The sequence below is a fragment of the Nothoprocta perdicaria genome, unplaced genomic scaffold (assembly GCF_003342845.1).
Source record: "Nothoprocta perdicaria isolate Ctin4 unplaced genomic scaffold, notPer1 scaffold_20, whole genome shotgun sequence".
In the NCBI taxonomy this organism is placed as follows: Eukaryota; Metazoa; Chordata; class Aves; order Tinamiformes; family Tinamidae; genus Nothoprocta; species Nothoprocta perdicaria.
In genome coordinates this window covers 3350368-3369057 of record NW_020455205.1, presented here as the reverse complement: position 1 = coordinate 3369057, position 18690 = coordinate 3350368, and the positions used below count along the sequence as shown (strand labels likewise).

Here is an 18690-nt window from a genome sequence, read left to right as displayed (position 1 = left end):
CAAAAGATTGGCTTTTAGAGCCAGATGTAAGTCCCCTTTGTTTAGCACTCCACATTCAATAAAGTACGTATTATAACTTCTGGTACACTTACTCCTTTGCTTTATTTTAAGTGATTTATTCAGTCTTCAAAATCCTTCCATCAAGATTTTGGGCTGATGACTGTCCAGAGGCCTTCCTAAATTAGAGCAGGTACATTAGGTTCTGCACTTGTGAAATTCTGAATTGTCCCATCATTCTTCATTGCTCTTTTAATGGGCATATTCCTGGCCCTGATGAAGAAAGAGTCTGCTGGGCAAGACACAGTAAACTGAGCATGAGCATTGAGTGGGTTTGTTGATGGAGTTCACTACAGGAATGTAGCATTTATAGTGGCATTGAAATGCTCCTAGCAGTGCATTTTTCCTATGAGGAACTGACTAAATGCTCACTGAATCAAAGGCTATGAATGAAATCTTTTGCATCTCTCTAGAGAAGCAATGAAAGCATTTCACATTTATTTTGCCAACAATAAATCTAATAAACAGGTTATTTTTGTAGAAGTGATAACTTGTTTGTAACTATGTATTAAAAATATATATTGCAAGTCACTCGAGTTGCACAATCCATCACTCTCGATTTAGAAGATGGCAATAGAATCCTAAGTCAGCTTCCCTGAGGTACGTGGTGTGATAACATCCTCATTTGCACAATCACTTACTATTTGGCTTCATTTTGTGTGCAAGAGGGATGATTTTCAGGAAATAAGGAAGGTCTTGAATAGTTTTTTTTTAACTTTATTGATTAGTCTGTAGTCCTGGGTCTTATTTAGTGTTCACTGTGCCGGTTAGTGTAATCCAAACCTGCACTCCATTTGGAATTCTTCATGTCTTTTTACTGTTTTCAATGGAATTCTTCAGTACAGAATTACCTGAATACTTTGCAAGTAGCAATGAATTCATCTGCATGGGGAGTGCCAACAATATTATCCCCATTTTATACTTGGGGAAATGTGAATTAACTGAGCAGCAGTTAGATGTCAGCATGACTAAAACTCATCCTTGCACTATTTTTGAATTTGTGCTCCTTCAGTGCATGTCCTTATGTTCTTGTATTACATGTAAGGCTAGATAGGAATTTTGACTGGCTTTCTACCATTTATTATCTGATCTCCAGCTTTTGTGCCATCATTTGTTTGGTCAGTCTGTCTTTTTTATCTCTTCATACTTAGCCTTTGGGCCTCTACCATTTCCACAGCCAAATCTAGACATTTCTATCTTATATATCAGGATTTTGTTTAATTGTCCACTACAGAAAATAGTTGGAATAGTTCAGTCTGAAAGAAGTCTCTTTTAAACAAATGGCAGTTCACAAAATAACTGCTGCAAGGGCAGCATCACTGCTGGCTTCCTATGCACTTGCCTTCGTCCTAGGGCCCAGGGATCTTTCAGAGACAACAAACACCTCTACGTAGGCCATTAGCAGAACCTGCCAGAGGATGCTAGTCCCCATTAATGGTGTTGAAGGTGGCTTTATGAAAGAAAATTTTAACCCTTGAGAAGCGTGGGGAGTCTAGTTTGGACAGACCATGGCAGGCCATGAAGTGGTACTGGCAATGAGTGGGGCTCCATTTAAGCAGGCATTCACCAGCACACAGAGTGCTTATTTCCTATCTGAGTGTGCTGGATTTATTTTTCAGGATGGTATTCCTTTTATGAAACCCTTTTATATTTAATTGAAATTTTAAATTGTAAAAGTAATTAAGGTAAATACATCAGTTTCAATTGCAGCCATATCATATTAAGTATCTGAGAGTGCTGCTAGTAAGATATGTTCCTGTGGCCTGGACCAAGTACACTGTTGATGGCTGTTAGAAAATGGTGTTTGTAGCTAGGAAAATGAAATGCAGGATCTTACCTTCCTGGGTCACCTTTTAGGACCTGACTCCTTGAAGAACTGGAAAATCTATAATAAAATGCCCTGCTCTGTTTTCTCCATGGCATAATGTTGGTTGCTCTCAAGGACTATTTCTCTTCTACAAAGCAGTCCCAGTTTGGGCACTGCGTCATGCTTCGGTGTGCTGACACCACACATTTCCATGATGACACAGTGGCCAGTGGGGCATGGGCCAGGTGCAACAGCGCCGTGTTCCCAAACAGATCGGCTACTAAACTGATAGGCGGTATAATGAGAAACTCCTGCTGACAGCAGGTATTTCTGTTTTATCTGAGAATAATTCACTGAGCAGATAATTGGTGAATTCCTAGTGGGAAAAATCTTGATTCTCTCTGAGCATAGGTTACCAAATGTACCACCATAAAATAATTGATTTTGTGATATATCAAGTAGGGACATAGTTGAGACTATTGAACTTTTCACTTAGGGCCTCAGGGTGAACTTGAACCAAGCTCCCAAAGGTGAAGATCCAGTGCTTGACATGTGCAGGGTTTTGCACTCTTAACAGCCTCTTTAACTTTCATTTTCTTCTATTAATCTACTTTCGCCACGATCTTGATGTGCACAGAGTCTCATTAAGATGGTTGAGTTGTCATTGGAGATAATCACCAAAGGAATGTGTTATAAAAGGAGAAAAAAGTATGTCTAGAAAGTCTGAATAATTTTTTTATGCTGTTGTTTTAGCGAAGAGGTTTTGGATGCTGATAGGAAAGTTACTATAGCTATAGGGCACATTTAATTGCATTTTAGAAACTTCTTTTAATCCTGTAATAACAAAAAATTAAATCAGTGCTGACATTTTTTTTTGTTGCCAGAAGAAGGTAGTAAAAGGGTAAAGAAATAATTGTTAGTTCTGAGAATATAATTAGCAACTTTAATGCTTTAATCTAAAAAATGCATATTTTGAGCCTGGGTGAATGATTAAAGAAAAGATATTGAAAGCCTTTGAAATTTCTTAACTGTTTGTTTTTAATTGTAAATTATGATCACTATAATTAGCTCATTTAGAACATTTATAATGTAAACAAATATGAATATACTGAGGTTCCGTGATATATTTCAGGGCAATAAGAGCAGCATTGTGACCCTGGGCTTTATTTATTAAGCCTTTCTTGTAATGTTTGGCACTGCTTCATTCTTTTATTCTCTTTTTTTCCTCCCCCCTTTTTTTTTCCTTGAAGATAAAAGAAAGCCATACATAAAGCTTGCAGGTCTCGGCTGAGGTCTCCGCGCATCTGGAACTACACTGAAGAAAATGCAGATAGAAATCTAGGCCTTTTTGGGCCCCATTAACCCTCATTCTGAAGCTTTCATACAGCTATAGCATAGAGCACATTAAAAAACTAATACTGCCTGCTTTCTTAAACACTAGGTCGTTAATACTGAGCAATTAAGCCAGTAAAAGGAGTGCTGTGTTTCAGGTAGCTTTTCTGTGCTGAGCTCCACGCAGAAAGATGTGGGTCTGGTGGGGGCTGCTCTGATCGCTGCTGGTGCCGTGAGCGCCGGGCTCTGCGGCCCAGCCGGGGCTCCTAGCCCGGAGCTCCTTGCTCTGTTACCCCCAAAAATGGAAACACTTCCCTTCAGTAACAGGATGTTTTCCCCCCACAAAGTTCAAAGATTAAAATTTTGGGTTTAGTCTCACCATTATTTTTATTAAAAAAAAAGGCATCTTTTGTTACATTTCCAGAGCTCAGTTATCATGCTGCGACACACTGCAGCCAGTTCCGATAAGTCATGGAAAGTTATGATTAGTTAAGCTCCTTATGAATAGAGAGGCTTCCCTGAAGGTTCAAACTGGCCTCCAACTTGAGATTTTAAATCATTGTTGAAGTGTTTTGACTAGGCTGCCTTTGTGTACACTAAACAGATTAAGGTTATTTTTAATCCAGTGGTGCCTGTTTTATGATGTACACTTGCTGTGGATGGTGTGGTGTTGTTTCATCACTGCTAGCTGTCTCCTTGGGATCCTTTAGTAACTAAGTTACTCTATCTCAGCGGAGTCAATTGTCAGTAACAAGCAAATAATAACTTTTCTGCTGAATTCTCAAGATTTGAAAAAAGAAGTTCCTTCCTGGCCTGTCATGCATCCCTTATCATATAAAACACGGTGTGAAAGTTGGTTGCTCTGTCCTTGCCCACTGAGCCTCAGGCGTTAAAACGTTTATAGCGTGAAGCAGAGGTCGAGGAGGTAGATCCTGCCATGTACTGTATTCACCATATTCCGTGGATATGTCCTGGCTGAAGGAAGCAAGCGGTGGTTATTGCAGCTGTCACAGTGACATGTGATATTTCAGTGTGCGTGATTGCCTCACCCGCCGCATGACCCTGATCACTGCAGTGATGCTCTGTCCACTATTAAACTGGGAGAGGTCTTAGCCCTCCAGGTGCTGTTTCAAGTCTGAAATAGCAGCTTGTCTGTCATGCTCTGCACCATACACTAAGTTAACGTTTAGGGAGCCAACGAAAATTTTAAGGTAGGCAAGGTCTCATGCAGCAGCAGAGCAAAGAACTAGTTTGTGTCTGTTTTAATGAGTGATCCAGAACAAGGGCAGTAAATATGCTTTGTTTATTAGAAATGGGCAAATGTCAAAATGACCTTGTGGCTTAAATCTCAAAACTTACTTTTTTATATTTCATTTTGGCTTTAGGGAAACTCGTTTCACCAAAATCTGGAGGAATTTCTTGAGATTTAACTCTGAAAAAAATGCAACATATTATACAGAATTTCAGATCCAAAGCACGTCTTCATTAAATTTTTGTTTTTCTTTCCTCTATGGGATAAAAATAACAAAGCCATTTAATGAAATTCTAGTGGAAAAAAAAAAAAAAACCCAAAAATAACCGTTTACCAAAAGTTGAGGCTCCCCCATGATGTGCTTTTTCCCCTCCTTAGTAAGTACCATCCTTACCTGTGGTAAGATTAATTTAAAGGTTCCGTGACCTAATCCACAAGAGCGCCTTACAGAGCAGGCTTTTCCTTGCAAGTAGATACGGCCAGTCAGGCCTGCCTGGCGCTTGGGAATGAGGTGGTGGAAAATGTCCTGTAGGTAAGATAGCTGAGGTGGCCAATGGCTGTTCTCAGCCGCTGCGTTATCTCTGACACCAGTGCTGTGTGGCTTCTAGGCATTTCCGGCACTGAATGCTTATCCCTTTTAGCCCTGTACTATGTTAAACTCATGTAAATTGATATATGGGGTCTGGGATAGCCAAGGTTTGCATATTGAACTTCAGCTGCAGCTGGGTTGTACCAGAAATCAAGTGGATGTAATGCCAGGGTGGTAGAGAGGTGGGATAACCACCACCTTCCATTTTGGGGGAGGGGTTAAAGTTATTTAATAGAGTTTTAGAAAAATACCTTCTTCCTGTTGATGGACATGCTTGGAAGGATGTAACCTCCAGTTCCTTGTTTGACGCAGAACGAAAGGTACTTCTGTACAGAGTGTTTCTGGTCACTGTTGCTGAGGTGGGTTCCAGTTTCTTGTGGTGACCCCTGGTTGGTGAATACCCAGGCACAGCCAGGACGGGTCACCCTGGGACGCGTTTTGGATGTGAAGGGTGGATCCAGGCTCCCCGCCTTTGGCTGTGCATGCAGGACCGCAGTTGCAAGTCCTGTATCTTGGGGCGTGAACAGTTCTGCCTTCGTGTTTTGTCTGAAGCATCTCTTCATCTGTAATGATAGACGTATATAATAACTATATGTATATGTCTATATAGTCACACATATGGAAATATATATATTTATAAAAACACAGATCTGTGATTCAGATGTCATGTTAAGATGAGAAAAGACCATCATTTAAAAATGCAACTTTATAAAATCTGCTTACAAAAGCAGTTATGTGTATCCTAGTGGAAAAGCACACCAGATATTTTCAACTGTGTCATGAGTCTGAAGATGGGAAGCAAGATGGAAGAGCTATCTAGATGGTTGTCCATAGATGACTGTAGAGCTAATATGAAGACACAAAGAGAAAAGACATTTTTTTCTTGATAGAAAACCTGGAAAACAAATGTAAAAAATGGCAAAATTACTTCTTTTCCACTCTGAGTATGCCTTTAAAATTATCATGTAGCAGGGAGCTATGCTGATCATTCTAGCAGTCTGCCAAGTGAAAAACTACCACATTATTGAACAGGGAGACAGACCAAGCCAGTTGTGCTGGAAAACACTTTTTGCCTCCTTGGAGAATTTCTGTAATGGCTGAACTGTCCCTGCCCCTCATTCCTGTGAATACTTCACACAACCAATATAACCCCTTCTGTCCATCCTCCCATCCATCCTTTGCTTTTCCTTCATCTCAACTTAATTGCAATGGCCTTCTGTGATTTGTAAGTCTGTGGAGTGTGTAATACACAAAAAGTACAGTTCCTGTAGCCACAACAGAAACCAGGTTACCAGAAATTTTGCAGAAAACCTTTTTTTGCATAGTTGATATAGCCAAATATCTACTGCTTTTATATACGTACATTCACTGTAAAGAATGTGCACAAAGCTCTGGGTATGTTTGTCTATGACTTTAAAAGAACAACCCAAAATAACAATGTTCCACAGGCATTTATTCTTCAGACCTAGTAACACATTTCTCATTCACTGACACATCACTGACATCTATGTGCAGCGCCTCGTGCCACGAGCAGCACTGAGGAGGGACGAGAGGGAAATATTCCTCGCTGGCTGGGAATGCCCCATGCAGATGAAGTAATGTAATCCCGAGCAGGGCACTCGGGCTTTTGCAATAAATGTTTGTCGTCACTACAGAGCTTTATATAACAGCAGTAAAGGCAAGAAAGGAAATTAGAAACACAGTCGAGACTGCATCTCATACTTCATAATGGCCTCAAATTCTTACTGTTTATTAAAACTAACACCCCTTGTCAGGGTGTTGATCAGAAATTCTCTACAGTCTCTGTTCTTTGATCTTTTCATTTTACAAACGGTAGATATTTGTTGCAGTGTCTAAATTTAGTTTTATGTCTGAAACATTGAAATTCTGAAGTACTTTGCAGTAATGTTGTGCGATAGGAAGTGACCCTGGATTCTTCCAGGTGGCAACGTGGCCGCCAGGCAGCCCTGCCCAGTGCAGCGCAGCCGAAGGGACCAGGGCGGCTCCAGCGCCGTCCTCGCAGACACCTCGCAGGGCCTCGTGCTGCTGCTGCCGCCCACGCAGCGCAGGGGCATAACACACTCTAATACACACATTTACCTTTTGTTTCTGCAGCTCCCTGGCTCCTGCACATGCAAACATTCGAATTTCCTGTTGGCTCAGAGGTGAGATTTATAACATTTATTAAAGTTGCCTTTCACTGTGAATTTACTGGGCAGAAAGCCTAAGAGGGTCCTTTTTTAGAGGGGTTTAATTACTTGAATTTACCAGAGGGGTGAACATTGTGCTTTCCTTGCAGCACCACTATCCACTAAGATTGCCAGGTGTTGAATTTCCCTAGAGGATGCCTGTTTGTTGAAGGAATTCATGAAATATCCACCTAGCCAGAGCTGGGGCTCCTGGCATCCCCTTCCTGTTCATTGTCCTGATTCTGTTTCCTCCATGGCTGCTTTGAATTTCTTGAGTGAATCCATTCAGTTCCGTCCATTGGTGTGCAGAAGTGCCCTCCCTGCGCTCTGCCTGGCCACCTCGGCGGGGGAACGGGCCAGTGGTGCCTCCAAAAGGAACGTGCCCGAGAGCCCCTGGCTGGGGATGCGGCTGGGGGTGCACAGCGCTGGGACTATAATGAAAGCCAGGTCCAAGGGCAGGAGAGACAAAATGAGTAGGCAGAAGGGTGAAGAGCAAAGAGGTATTTTGCAATGTTTAAAATAATAATAAAAAACCCTATAAATAGCCCTTTAAAAATCCATGAATGGACTTCCCAACAGATGGCAGCCCTACTGTCAAGTGAGCCCAAAGGCAGGCAGACCATAATTGTTCGCAAGTGTATTGTTAAGGGAATTTACTAATTTACTGATGCAGCAGCCGCTTCAGTTGAAGAATAAATTGGAATATTTTGGTGCATTTTCTTTAAAAAGTCATCTGCTTTTAAGTCTATGTATTAAAATGACAGAGTCTTAAATGGGGGTCTCCTTTGCTAAACAAAAGATATGCAAATGACATTTCAAGATTTATATTATGATAAAAACCGAAACACAAAAGAGACATTATCTTGCAAAAATGTAAAAGTACATTGCTTCATGAGTCTATAATGATATAATGTGATGTTGATGTAGTTAAAGATGTCAGAAGGGAGACAATGACCTTAAAAGTTTAAGGCAGACACATTAATATTGATTGATTTTTAAGAGATTGAACAGCAAGAATATATCTATATATAGCCTGGATATTGGATTGTTTGAAAATTGGAGATGAGATACAGAACATTTTGGTCTTGTAATGCCTTAGACCTAATAGCAAGAACATGCTTTAAATGCAGCTATTTGTACTGCAAGAAACTGGACGAGGGTTTGCCTTGAATTTCGCAGGCTGTAGGCCAGTTTCTCATAAAGATCAGTGGTATTTGATGAAGCTGGGTGATCATTTCTGATTTAATCACAACACATTCAAAGCTTTTAACATATAGCCAGAAGTGGGCAAAGATGGATACTCATTAGAAGTAGCAAACAGCAAGATGTGTGGATGTCAGAGCTGCATCACCCAAATCTTTATCTAGTTTTACGGTGGGAAAGCCTACTATGAACCACCAGTATAGGAAAATAGCTCTAGTGGCCTGTTTAATAAAGCATAGTAAGCACAGAGTCCGCAAAGCACCTGACCTGAATGAGCAGCCAGAATCATAGAAAGTTGAGAAACTTGAAGGCAGTCAGGCTTGATTTCATCCTTTTTCTCTATAAATCTCATTTCTGAGAATGATTAACTGAAGGAGAGACATAAATGGCAACGTCTTGATCAAGGGAGCCTCTGTCAGGGTATCATCTAGATGAATTAGAAAATGAATGCTCAGGTTTCTGTGAAGGAAGACTAATGACATTAAGTGAAGGTGAAATAGAAAGGAACAGGATTACAGGCTGAAAATCATAAACTACTAGACTGCCCTGGCAAGAACCCAGTTTAGGATGAAAAACATCCTAAACTGGAACATAACTGGGAATATTAAGGAATGACTTTCTGTAGGGGACTGTTCTTGAAGTTGCTTAGGACTAAAAATGTCCTGCACCACTGTAGTCACTTTCTGGAAGCTTTCAAGACAGGTAAAGGAATGTTCTGGAAGTGTGCGAAACAGCAGGTGTTGGGAATGGCTCTGTGCACTACAGGTGTTCTGCATCTGAGGTGATTTCAGGGACTTACAGGGAATCTAGTCTTTCTCCTAAGTTGCTTTGTGGTGACTTGAATGTGGAGGCAAGCAGAATATGGGTAGTAGGAAAGAACTGCAACCAGAAAATGTTTATACAATTCAGTAAACTCATTTATAAGAAAGCAGGAGTGGCAGGACACTGGAAGGAGGGAAGATCATTGCTGAGAGCACAGGGGAATCTTGTGAGCAAGTGGAATGTGTTTGTCCAAAAAGACATTTCTCAGGAGGTAAGACTTGTGTTTGGGTTTGTTAAAAGGAATTTTAAAACAAGGTGGGGGGGAAAACCACAAACCAAAAATCTTTAGCAGTTAAAAGTGCAATCCTGGAAATTTAAAGTGTTATAGCCAAAATAAAATGCCAGCTTCAGCTGGAGTGCTGAACTGTTGGTTTAGTATTGACTTAGTCCTCTAAGAAACATCAATAATCTTAACAAAAGGAGCAGGACTTCCATTGGAAGGCTCCTAGGCTTCAGAGTCAGATCATAATACAGAAGAGCATTTCTGCAGCCAAGCACTTAGTGTGATCAGTACTAAAGCTATGAGATTAGCTAATGTACTTTTCTGTGATGTGCAAAGTGAATGCCGGGACACAGCATTGTACCTGACTGCAGTAGCATAAAGTTATGCCTCAGCAGCCTTCCATTTTAATGTAGGATTTTGAAGGTAGGAAAGAGGTCTCTGGAGTGTTGCACATCAGAAAGAAATTATTTAGAAAAGTAGGAAATACAGAAAGATTTTGAACTGATGCTTAGAAGAAATAAATGAGAGCAGTGAAGTTCTTGGCGTTCCTATTACACCCAGCCATATAGCAATAACTAAATGAAGCATGCATTGAAAATTTGGTGAGAGGCTTTTCTGTGTTTTAGTTCTGTTTGGCTCAGCAGGTGTGCTGCACTTTAGACTTCAGTCTCCAAGGCTGTCAATCCAACAACTTTCACAAGCATTATATTCACTTAAAAGCTGAAGGAGAAAAATAGAAAAGGGTGATGTTAATAGTACTTAGTGAGTAGGTAGCTTTCTGCCTCCTCAAAATGCAAACACGAGGTAATTAACAGGTACTTGGTCTCCCAGATGCAGGTGTATCTAAACAATGTTTAAGCAAAAAGAATGCAAACATGTATAACTAGCCTCTGCCCGGGCTAGTTATAGTTAGGCTTCACAGTTTCAAAGTTTAACATTGAAAATGGAGCATTTTTGATGCCTTTTTTATTTTGTGGTGATGCAAAGAATTCAGCTTGCATAAATCAGTACAGTGCATTTCTGCAGGGCCCCATCTTGACTGTGATTATGAACAATTTGTTGTGATAGCTTCAGACTTTACTTGACGAAATGCTTGCTGTTGGAAACAACTGACAAGTTACCAGAAGATGTGTTGTTGAGAAATGGCAAAATATGTAGTTGTGCTGTGTAGCTGTGCCCATGCAGCAGCTAGTCAGGCTGCTAACTTGGAGCCTCTGCAGCGCCTGCTTCCAGCTCCATTAGCTCCAGAGCCTACCTGCCCTGCATTAGGCACTAGGAATATGGGCCACAAGGGCTTAAGCTCCTGGATAGATACCAGTCTAATCTGCTTGTTTAGAAAGTCCAAGGTCTTAGGAAATGAACAGCACAAATAAGGGAATCGGCAGTTACTAACAGAAGTAAAATTATTCAGGGGAGGAAAAGAGAGAGACTGTTTCTGAAAGAATGAGACTACTACTTGTAGACTTAGAATGGTGTTGACAGATGTGCTTTTTCCCACTTAAAAGTTCAGCAGTGTTTTCAAAGCTGCAAGGAAAATCTTAAGCCAATTTGATAATTAAAGAATTCTTCTGGGCCTTTGAACTACCAAGGGATATAAATTTAGATCAGCTAGGATTCACAGCAGAGCTTGCTGGCACATTTGGCCATTTCACTCTCCTTTTTTCTTAGGCCATTATGACTTTAGGATGGCAAATCTGTCAATTTTGCAATTTTTTCCAGTAATACAGTTTTGGCAGGAGCTGAGGTCTGTGCTGTGTTGGACTCGTGCACTGTTAGGTAACCAGGGCATGGTCCATTTAAGAGACACACAGAAAGCTTTTCAACGTTACCGTGTTATAGCCTGTCTCTCCATGCTGAGCTCAGCTGATGAAAACAGAGGGGGTGTGAAAAGGCTTCTTGATAAAAGTCTGTTTAGATTTCATTACTATGTCCAGCCATATCAAGACAATATGGGTTTTAGGAATCCTCTCAAAGAGTCTTGTTTGAAAGTACTTTTCTTTCTTGCACTGGGTCCCTTTCCCAGCTTCACCCTTGCAGTGTGTGAACAGGGCTGGCATCTGTGGTCTTTGAAGAGCAGCAAGAATGAAGGCTCTCTTCTCTTCACAGAGAATAAAAGAGGAAACAGGGAAGAGCAGCAGAAAAGGTGCCCTGCTCAAGGCTGGGGAGTCTTGCATCCTCACATATATTTTGAGTAAATTTGTCAGTCTAAGCTCCCTGCTTTTTCCTCTTCCTTTTCTTTGACTGTTACTACCGGGAATGGGAATTCCTGTGAGTTGCAGGAGGAATGAGGGTGCCTGGAACGGAGGATAGAAGAGCTGTGGCGGTCTTGGAGGCTGCTGGGGTGAATACAATGAGAGCCCTGGGAAAGGGCGTAACTAACTGAGGGTCTGTGAGATGGACAGCGGTGGGACCATTCTACTCTACTCATGCCACTTGGTGGTTCACGAAGCTGAGGTCTACCCAGCTTTGCTAGTCCTATATGTGGTCACCAGTGGTACCACTGTGGTACCAGCCACCGTGCGTGGCTGTTGCATTGTGCCCAAAGTATCTCGCTGATGAGATCTAGGAAAGCTTTATAGCAAGGCTAACTGCAAGAGAGCCTGCAGTCAGCCCCAGAATAACTTAGAAAAATAATCTTTTTAATCTTACCTTCCCCCCACTTTACCCCTTTGTGACGTCTTTGGCTGCTTGATGAGCTCTCATTTGTAACCAGTCAAAGGACCTCAGTGATGTTTTGCAGATCACCATGAAAGCCCAATTCTAACTTGTGACAAATTTGGCATGCAAACTGGAGAGGTCTTTTTCTCCACAAAATTAGCTGGTGCAGGATTTTCTCCACAAAATTAGCTGGTGCAGGATTTTTAGAAACCTTAACCTACCTTCATTAAGATTTGAGCATTTAAAAAGCTTTAACAAATATCTTACGAAGGCCCTCAGAACATTAAAAAGACCACAGCAAAGGAGATCAGTGATGAATATAGAGAAGTCTAACGCCCTGTATCAGCATTACATTTATCTGTGTATGTTTATATGCACACAACAACAATAAAACATACCTACTCACAAGTGACATTAAATGCTTGCCTAGAAGCTAGGTCAGTCCTGTACACCTTGTATTCCACTGTGTTACATTTTCAGTACAAATTCTAAGTAAATGCAAAAGGTTAGTAAAAACTGATTTTTCACTTGATTTTTTTTTCAGTTGTCCACTTGTATTCTCTAAATACCTCTCAAGTCTTATATGATCCATGACCTAACTTCATAAAAAGGAAAATTAGTCAGAGAGGAACATGTTTAAGATAACACATTGTCATGCACATATTTTGCATCATTATTGAGTGAGAACATAATACAGTTAATGAGAACCTTCTTCCATAGCATAACTTCTTTGTCAGCAGGAGTCAAATGTAGTCCTTTTCTTCTTGTGTTATGTCATGGCTGTGGGTGTTTTGTTAAGTGTCTGCAATACGTAGCCCCATCAGGAGGTGTAAAAGGGTAATATTTCATTTATTCCATCACTGCAGTCTTTTAATACAGAATTACACTAAAAAAAAAAAAAATGAAGTGGTTAGTGATGTAGTCATTGAAGTCAGTATGACTTTTGAAAATGATTTCAATCGGAGGAGGACTGTTTACTGTGACTGTGTCAACCTAGTTAAAGATGAACACATTTAAATAATGTATTGCACCTATACTTTTAAAAGATCACTGCACAAAGTGCTCTGCAAAAGGACAGAGAAAGAGATATGTTCCCATTACTGCAAAATTTACCTTGCGAATTTTGCTTCTATTTAAAACAGAAAAATGCAGGCTTGTTTTCTATATTAATATTTATTTAAGCTGTCTTCTGATATACTGCCTTTCTGATGCTACATGGTGGTGTTCTGCACTGCTTCCCAGAATAAGGGCTAATGTCCTGCTCTGAAAATTATCCATTAGAATTTTATCAATTTTGTGTTTTGGTGAGACAGTATGAGGAAATGCCATCGGAAAATTAGATTCCTCTTTGACATCAGGCGCCCAGTCAGCAATCGAATCCCATGTGTTTCTACTGAGACATTAGGATTTGATATAATTTTGGGCAGAAAACATTTTAAAACGAAACAATTGAATTTTCTAGACGGTTGTGGGGACCACTTAGCTTAAGAGAATACACTTCCAAATCAAAAGCCTTTCAATCATTTTAAATATTATTTGGATGATATTTGCTTTATGTGTAGTAGCAGTTTGAATTTGTATTGAATGTTTGACTGGCTCGTGCTTGCATAGATGATGTATGAAATTATTATTTCATATTTTTCTAGTGTTTGCATTGCAAGTGACATCTGGCTGACAGGAACTTGGAGAAATGGGATACGAAGTGAATGCTGCAGTTACCACAGCATCATATTTATCAAAAGGCTTAAGGTTGGTCTGTCTTTGTTTAACATATGAAGCTCACAGCAATGAATAAGAACACATTTTTTTTTAAACTGAACTGCTTAGAAAATGAAGTTAGGTGAAGGAAAATGTTAATAATATTCTTCTGATTAATGAACTAATTGATGTATAGCATCATGTATACTGCTTGAAAGGCAGCTTAAACTTTTCTATTTGCTACTATCCCTTTAAATATTGGTTAATGTTATATAATTCACACAGCATATCACGGAGACAGGAGAGTTTGGAATAAACTGCAGTCTGCGACTTTCTTTCTAGGCTTAAAGTCTTCAGCTACCCAAGCCTAAAAATGGGTTTATTTCTAATTGCATGTCATTTCTGTCTTTTGAAATGCTGTCTTCAACCAAACTCCTACTGATACTTTTTCATGAAGCTCTTGATGTTTCATTTGTCTGTTACTAAACTGCAGCTTGTTAGAATTTAATATGTGATTTAAAAATGAGACTTATTTTTATAGCTCAAAATATAGTTTGAAAATATGTGATTCTCTGTTTAGAAATACTACTTTGACCTTTAAGAAAAGGCAAATTGCAAAATGAATGCTGTTCAGGAGGAAGGTCTGCCTCAGTGCTACAGAGCCATGACAAAAGGCAGAGTCTGGATGATGTAGTGGGGAACACAGGTCTGGCCATGCTCTGGCAGGGAAGAGGAATTAGCCATATTGCTCTGACAAGAAGGGTCTCTAGTACGGTCATTGATGTTGCTGTTTTGAAATCTTTCACCTGTAGTGATATTAAGGCTGTGAATTCTGTGGGAAGGCAACCCACCCGCCCACACCTTCCTGTCACCTTCAGCCATCTCTCTGAAGGCAAGAACTGGGAGAGTGTTGTACTGGAGGGTGTTCAGAGGAGAAGCAAGAAGAGAAGGTGTAAAGCAGATGGGGGTAAACAGACTGAGAGCGGAAAAGGCAAGGCTGCTTAAGAGAGACAGAGAGCTGTCAAACTATAAGTAATTCAGAAATAATTGCACCTTTACAGCTGCCAAGTGATGGGCTGATCAACAAAGTTATCAAGCTGAGAGCACTTAGCATCTTCCAGGACTTGCAGAACACATCCTTCTTTTTATACAAATAGAAAATCCAACTTCGTGGTCCAATTAATTGGAAGAAAGATAAAATGACAGATATTTTCCTTTAGCTCTACCATGACGAGGCCTAGTTGAATATTTTCAATTAAAAAGGCAAGAAAAACAAAAAGGAAATGCTTGAAAACTGTTCAAAATGAGGATGATTTTGTTCCCCTGAATGAACCTCAGAGGACCATATCTGTTTGCTTTTGACACAGGGAGTTGGTTTGCTTTGTTTAGCATTGTGGTGGTAACTATGCTGTTAAACCAGTCAGCCAGTGTCTTGCTCCACTTTACAAATTTTAGTGTGGTCCTTTATCCTTGGTATAATATTGGAACTTACATTGTTGTGATAAATCATTTTTAAGAACATACGGTCTAGGAAACAACTCGCTGTGTTCTTTAAGATTGTCCTTTTTTTTAGTTTGACTAGTAAAGATGTACTCGATAATTTGCACCTACAGTCTGCTTTGCAGAACAAGACTAGATCAGACTTTCTGTTGTGGTCTTTCAAACCATCCTCTGTGGTGAAAGGCAGGTTGGTCAAAAGTCTCATCTACCAAATGCCAAATTCTGGCACATCCTCCTTCTGAGGTGAAGATGAAAGTGAATAGTGCTCCTCATAAACAGCCTTTCCTTCTCAGGAAGAGATGAATTGCACCTACATGTGCAACTATTACACAGAAACTAAGTGGTCCATGTGAAGCTCAAGAGAAAGTGAATCAAATACTAGTAAGTTTTTTAGGTGTTTTTGTACAAATAATGTATATAAGAGCTAGAGTATTTACTCTTATTTAAAGACTAAAATTAGTAGTAGTTGTGATAGATTGAGGAACTGACAGTGACGTTTCAATATGGTAGCAGAACTTGAATATGGTTTTAAAAATTCAGTTAGTGGCAAGTAAAAAGCATATGGACACAAGCACAAAGGCCAAGCCATGAACCAGAAACTATTTATTTATTTATTATAAGAGTTTTGTTTCTGGTTCTTCCTTGTAAAAGAGGCTGAAAATAAATAGCAGTCCTGAGCTATGGACCCATAACAACAAAAGCACTCCAAAGAGGGTGGAATGGAAAGGAAAGAGGAGATCTCCCAGGACAGCTCACACAATGCTGATAAATAAAGTCATATTTTGTAGTTCACATTTTGTGTTCTCACATGCAGGAAAAAGTATAATTGAGACCAATTCCCCAAATGACAAGAGTCCATTTAAAGCTGAATTACAATTGACAGTAAAACATTTTTAAAGAAATCTAGTCCTTTCTTTGTTATTAACTTTGTTTTCTCTTTTGTGCCAAAGAAAGCACAACAACATAGAAAGAAAGTGTAAGGGAATAATGACTCTCAGCTCCAGGAAAAAAACAGCAGTGCTGAGACTGCTGGTCTGCTACACGAGCACCCCCAAACTAGTGGAGGCGGAAGGAGAGTGGGACTCGTGATCTGACTCGTCTTTACTGTGCGTTCCATTCCGTATCTTTTCTGTCGCTTTTTCCCCTTTCTCTTGCCTTGCTGCCTCCATCAGCTCTTTGCTTGCCGCCGTGGGCCCAGTCCCCAGCACTTTATGCACTAGTTGTAGCTCTGCCTTCGCCTTTGGCCTCACCCCGCTGCGCTCCAGGGCACCTGAGGGAAGGGCGGGGCCTGCGCAAACATGGCCGCCCGATGGCAGCGCTAGTGACTTTGTACAATTGTTTCTTCTCCACCCCATAATTTTTGCCTCTATAAGTTTTCTGTGGTTTTAGTACTGTGTTTTAATTGTCTAGATACTTCTAGAAGAGTCTGTTTTGGGTCCATTTTAATAAAATTATACTTTATATGCATATCTGGTTAGAATAAACCTACCCTGCATGCTCTGCAAATGATCAAATAGCATTCAAAACAGGCAAATTTATAATGTGTAGGCTGCTGTAAAGATGGTAACGCCTGTGAATTCCAGTGATGTTTTTATTTGGTTGTATGTCCCTCACATTATATATGTGCGTATCTGTGTGGACCAATCCCATTCCAGTCCCAAATCCCACTTTCCATATGACTGTAACTTGATTCCTATGGTCATCAATTGGAACAATCCCATTCTTCTGCTGCTCCAAAGTCTGAACTCCTTTGGAAACACTGTGTTTCTCCAACCAAGAAGCTGGCTATGACTCAGCTAGCAAAGACCCTGACATCCCAGAGAGATCCAATTTCACACCTAAAATGAGGCAGAATTTAGATCATTATACCCTAACAGCAGCCATGGGGTTGGAGACTGCTGAATTCCCATGAGAATGCCTGTCTGCCTGCCTGCCTTTTAGCAAACATCTCCTTTTCTATCAGCAATCGGTTCAATACTTTCAAAGTAGTTCTTCCTTAGTCAACGGACTGCAGTAGTTCTTCCTTAGTCAACGGACTGCAGTATCTTATCATTTGGAGGCTTTTGGTTCCTTCGTGAATGAATACTTCCAGTGGATTACATTTAGAATCTATTAACTTGGATCTTCCAAAGATGAAAAGGCTTCTGTATGTGATCATATTTTATTATTTCTTCCAGTTTGATACTATTGCATGCTTAGGATGATGGAACAGAAATCAAATTTCTATCTAAAAACAGGATCTTGAAATAGAAGTCCTTCTTATGAGATTGTCAGCTTCCTGGGAATGACTCTTATGCTCCTCTTTACTTTATGGAGGCCTTTCATTTGAATTTCTGCTTTTCAGGTTGTTTTGGGCCATTGCTGTCTTTTGAGAGTTGCTCTGATGGTTGGCTCGATTGGCTTTCGATAGACAAGCTTTTAGGTTCAGATCTGTAGGGGTCTCAAGTTCTCTCACTGTTCCACCTGCTTTTTGGCTTGTGTGATTTTTTTTTTTTTTTTTTTTTTTTTTTTKGTGGGTGATCGATACCAATGTTTTCCAGAAAATTGAACGACTTCACCCACATTTCTTCCATATTTCCCAGCTGCAGCTTTCCAAAGAATGAATTGAATGGCTTTGCTAATTTATGGCTGCTATAGTGGAAAAGCAGTAAGAGGTGTTGCTCTTTGTGAGCACCTTCAAATGTGACTTTATCTTAGAGATCTTGCTGTATTTGTATTTTAAAGAGTACAAAAACATTTACACTGTCTTGTAAAGAAACAAAAAGTGTTCAGACTACTCATGCTCTAACTACTCTGAAAATAGATATACTATGCATTATCATCCATGTATTAATGCCCAGAATACCTTTCTATGTAGGTGCAGATCCTTGCTCATCTATATTATGCCTAACTCTTGCAAAATATAAAAATATTTTTATGAGAGGAGCTGTTAGGAAGCTATGTGCTAATGCATGGCACACTTGTATAAGCTGAATGTCTAGCTCTGGGGATCAGATCCAAACATGTGGGTCCAGGCTACGGGAGTTGCAGCACTTGTTCATGAACAGGCAAACTGGCTCTGTTGCTGGTTACAGCACTCCGACCCAATGCTCCAATGAGGGCAGAACTGCCTTGTTAGCTATTTGCAAAAGGTTTAAGGTGCATCAGTCTCTCTTGAAGTTCTGTGTATAAACAAGACCTCTGTCATTATTTAGTTGCATTTTCTTCAGACTTTTCAACTGATACGCCTTTTTTTGGCTTTATTGTGCAGATGATGATGATGGTGTTTGGCAATTCATGTTACAATTCTTCAGACCATAAGAGGTTCAGTTGAACATTTTTCTTAAAAAAAGAAAAAAAACCACTTTGTTTCTAATATCC

At 40.0% G+C, this 18690-nt stretch overlaps 1 long non-coding RNA gene across 1 annotated transcript in view; it reads left to right on the top strand.

Annotated features, from left to right (window-relative positions):
• The first annotated feature begins 7164 nt into the window (after positions 1-7164).
• LOC112946245 overlaps positions 7165-18690 on the top strand; it is a 59634-nt gene continuing 48108 nt past the window's right edge. Inside the window, exons 1-2 of the long non-coding RNA XR_003249189.1 lie at positions 7165-7202; positions 13779-13881. This is a non-coding gene — a long non-coding RNA (uncharacterized LOC112946245). The remainder of the gene's footprint in view (positions 7203-13778; positions 13882-18690) is intronic.